The following is a 5,000-nucleotide window of genomic DNA, read 5'->3' as shown; positions in this document are numbered from 1 at the left end:
AGATTTTCTTGCAATTGCGACTGTGTATCTCAAGATGCATACGATCAGGACCCCTGCCTTGACTCCCCGCCCGCGCACAAAAGCACGCACACACAGACAGGCATTATGGCCTACTGCTTCCCGAATGTGATTAGGCTACACTCTGACGGCCAAAGAGTTTGTGCTGTGATCGGCGAGAGAAGTAGGTTAAGCGCCAAAGCAGCTGGTGCCATTGCTGGCTATTGATACAGGGAGAGTGTGAAAGCCACCTTTAGTTTGCATTTGACGTTGGCCATATTTAAGAGGCACTAAAAGGTGCCGCTAAACGGTGGTCAAATCAGCAGCAAGAGGCAAAAGGAACAAATCGCCACCACTACAAAAGTCCAAAACATCTAACAATAGCACAGCCATTTCACACCGCGGCAATTCAATTTTGGCAACAGTTATGATAGACAATTAAGCCACGCACACCATCGGCTGTGCTATAGATTCACCCCATAGCCAACTCCGAGGCTAAGATAGACTTCACCAGCAATAGGCAAGACCTAGCCTACCAATGTGCTACTACGAATCCAATCTCCACCACAAGAAACAAAAGTCACTTCTTACCTGACACGATGCACAATTTTGGTGTCATTCCCTTCTTCCGTCGCACTTTAAATTCACCTAATTCCTTACTTAGTTGGTCCGTTTTTGATCACCAAAGTGATGAGACTTCTCTTCACAACAAGTTAGCTCCTCCAATGGGTTTAAGACCGTGTTGATGCATGCCCAAGCCAACATATCGCTGTTAATACCACTTTTATTAATACCTTGACACCACAAGCTAAACAAAACAAACGTCTCTCTCGGCGGTGCTATGCGACCATTGAACACAAATGTAAAGCACACGGCGGTGCCATTATATAAAATCATGACTTACCAGAGGCTGTGACCACCAGTTGACTACAACACAACACCTCTCCAAAATTCCTCTGGAAATGCCCATCCAATTCGTTGTCAAAACTTCCCAAACTGTTTAGCCCATAGGCCTATAGTTCACCTCAGCTAGTTTGATATTTGCTCACGGTCATTTTCTATGATGCTCAATGTTCCTCCGTAGCCACACAGTGAAAGAGAGTCAGCGCGGGCAATCTACAGTAGCTGCACCTGACTACAGATACACGCTTCAGTGCTAAAGTATGCACCCGGGACCTTGCATCGCAAAGCGATGTGTTTCAGAGCATTTCTTTATTATTATTTAAAATAATATATGAAAATAAAATAAAATAAATTAGTTTTTTTCCCATGGCCCTCCCCCTAACTCCGATTTTTTTTGCCATGGCCCTCCCCTCCACCTCATTTTTTTCATCATGGCCCTCCCCCCCCTACGCACCAGCCCTCCCCCCCCGGTGGGGACATAAGGCGTAAGTACCGAAAGGGCGTCGAATTAGTGAGTCCCAAGTGTATCAGCAGTGTTCTGTCAGCACCCCCTCCCCACCCCGGCAGACGTTTGGATAACCATAGCAGCAGTGGGGCAATTCAAGTGAATAGGCAGCGTGAAAATTAATCTATTATTTTCGTGAAGACTTTACGAAAGGCGGGCAATAACGTGAATGCACCACGAAAATTAATATATTATTTTCGTGAAGACTTTACGAAAGGCGTGAGATAGGGCTCCATCACAGGGCTTCAATGAAAGGTGTGCATGTACTCATCACAGGCCTTCAATGAAAGGTGTGCATGTACTCCTTACAGGACAGGCCACTCTGTTCTGACAGTCAGTGTACTGCTGTGATCAGGGTTGCCAGATGAGGCTGATGATTTCCAGCCCAAAAAAATGCTCAACACCCGCGTAAAAGCACAAAATCCCCAATTCTATGGCAAAAATGTGGCGGGTTTTTCTGCTAAATGCCATTTTTTCCAGCACATGGTCATCCTAAGCAGCCCAATTGGGCGGGAAACAGCCCAATCTGGTAACACTGTCTGTGATAGTAAAGATTGTGTACATATACCCCTGCGGCTACACCGGAGGCGACGTGTTCGTAGGGTAAGCTACACAGAATCCCTGGACTGTTTTCGTAGCAAGAGGGACACCAGCGATGGATGTAACGTTTGGTCAGAACTACTGACGTGCTTTGGGTTAAAGGGACACTGTGTGAGATTTTTAATTGTTTATTTCCAGAATTCATGCTGAACATTCACTGATGTTACCCTTTTCATGAATACTTACTTACCACCACCATCAAATTATAAGTATTCATTATGACTGGAAAAATTGCACTTTTCATACATGAAAAGGGGGATCTTTTCCATGGTCCGCCATTTTGAATTTCCAAAAATAGCAATTTTTTGCTGCAAAAATGACTCTGCTTGGACCATACTAGAAAATATTTGTTTATTACTAAGTAAACTTTCATGTAAAGATCAAATTTGGCAATAGGCATCCCAGTTTCAATGAGCAGCATAGTTGCAGTACCTTTTTTGACCATTTCCTGCACAGTGTACCTTTAAACTTGAAACAAGTAGTTGCTTACAACTAAGCCCGTGAAAGTCATTGGTCTGATAGAATATTTCTCTTTGCATATTAGGGGTTTTACACCTCTTTCCCAATACGTCTGCAGCACCAAATGCTGCCCAAAGTGTCCTGCTGTCGTAAATGAGTGGAGGGATTTCTGCAGTCAGACGTGTCTGCTGGTCTAAGAGTGTGTCAAATGGTGACATTTAAACCTTTCCCCCCACACACCCGTCCACAGAGATGCATCAAGACACGATCATTTGCAATCATTACCATTCATCCTCATACCGTGTCGTCTCTTTTTTGTAACATTGTAGTGTACATACCTGCACATTCGTCTCCTTTTGGTGACAGTCACCTTTTTCCTGGCCAATTAGGTCATTCACGTGAATAGAAATAGAACCCCCGCTCTACACTGTCACCTTTTTGTCTTTGACGAGTTTGCAGGTCTGAGTGTAGGCTGGTCTTGGAGTCCAAAGATGAGTACAAAATCAAGTGCTTTCTCAATTCAGTACATTTCTTTGCACCACTATTGCAGGTAATATTAGTATGTCAGTATAATAAAATTCAAAAAGTGGAGAAGATGCGCTCACACTATCGCCTAAATAGGCTACTTAACAATTCTTAACTGGGTGCTGAATCCCACAAAAACTTGAATGAATAAATGAAGCGAAGGACAGCACTCTACAGATTTCTTCTTTGGTTATTCGCCCACGAACGCCATTACACGCTGAAGAAGGGCTCTGCCCGAAACGTTCGTGGGCGAATAAACAAAGAAGAAATCTGAAGAGTGCTGTCCTTCGCTTCATTTATTCAGTATAATAAAGTTCAAAGAGTATGTTCCTGGGGGGTATTCACACCTATGTTGTTTGATATATGGACCAAATTTAGTTTGGTCCCTTGGTTCGAACCTTTTGGTCTGTCGTGAATACAAATCACCAAATTCTGTTCTGGAACAAACAAGAGGGCCGACACAGGGCTGAAAGATCGGACTCATTCCAGACAAAAAGGAACCCTGGTGCGGATCTTTTGGAGGTGTGAACGCACCAAAACATATTTCGATAAAAAAAAGTTTTAGATTTAGAAAAAAGTCCAGTTGCTGACAACAACCTTAAACTCTTTCGACAGCCCAAAGAGTGTGTGTGTGTGTGTGTGTGTGTGCCAGTGTGTGTGTGTGTGTTTTAAAGTGAGGTCTGTGCCAGTGCCAGCAGGACAGCAGTAGCTGCAGGAGCAGGAGAACAGGGAAATTATTCACAACCAGCAGCAGGAGCATGTGCCGTATACAGCAGTGTTTCTCAACTGGTGGGCAGCGACCCAAAAGTGGGTCGCCGAGGGGTCATGGGTGGGTCGCGGAGCCGTGGTGTAAAAACATCGTAATTCATTGATTCTCTAAAAAAAAAAACCCAGAAAAAACATCCAACTTTTCCTGCAACAATTTACCACTTTTATTTTGATAGGCGATTGAACTTGTGTCATCTGTCGTCATAGATTAAATCAGAATGTTTTAGGAAGACAGTAGCGTGCAACCAGTCATGCGAGTGTTGCTAAAAAAATTGGGTCGCGACCGAATGAGAGTGGAAAATGGTGGGTCCCAAGACTGTTCCAGTTGAGAACCACTGGTATACAGTATGTCAGGGGTATTCAATCATATTTCAACGAGGGCCGTTTATTCAAATTCTTTCCAGTAAAGGGGTCGAACTATACGTATGTATTATTGTTTGCCGACTGTCAATGAAAAAAATATGGGAGACTTCATTAAAGTGGAGGGTCTGGGGGTCCTCCCCCAGAAAATGTTGCATTTCTTAGATGTAATTTTGCTGCATTTTAACGTCCCGTGTCCCGTTTCAGCATGATAACGGAGCCCATACTTTTATCTCTAAATTCCAAAAAACGATTCTGTATTTGAAGGGGCTTGTGGGGGGCCAGAACCTTGCCGTCCAAGGGCCGCATCTGGCCCCAGGGCCACCATTTGAATAGCCCTGCAGTATGTTCTCCGTACTGCAGAAGCACTAAATACAGTAAACACCTATACACAGGGGAGCAGACAGGGGGTGACAAAGGGGCCAGTTGTCCCGGGCCCCAGGAGGGGGATGGATGGGTGGCAGGGGCGGATGACTGGTATTGGGACAGGGGGGGCAGGAGATGTGTCAGAGGCGTTGGGCCCATGACATATCGTAGAATGGGGCCCCTACAAGATGTTTGGCAATCAAAAGCCACTGGCAGGGCCCCCCCCCCAAGTGGTGAGGCCGGGGGTTCCTGGCCCCTATGCCCCCCCCCATCTCTGCTCCGCCCCTGGTGGGTGGTGGATTGCACGACGGACGGACTGACTGAGTCCTCATTACATTGCATTGTATGTTGTGGGTGGGGGTGGAGTCAAGGCCTTACCGCAGAAATACACCTACCGCGACAAGAGCGAGGCGAGTGACGGAAGTAATTGACTTTGTATTGAGTCGCGCGACAAAAGCGATTCTGGAGACTAGAGCGATTTGCGTGACGAGCGCAACAGTTTGAAGTTGAAATCTTT

This window comes from Engraulis encrasicolus, chromosome 9 (assembly GCF_034702125.1).
Source record: "Engraulis encrasicolus isolate BLACKSEA-1 chromosome 9, IST_EnEncr_1.0, whole genome shotgun sequence".
Lineage (NCBI taxonomy): Eukaryota > Metazoa > Chordata > Actinopteri > Clupeiformes > Engraulidae > Engraulis > Engraulis encrasicolus.
The sequence above is the reverse complement of the archived record's forward strand: the minus strand, read 5'-3'. Positions refer to the sequence as shown.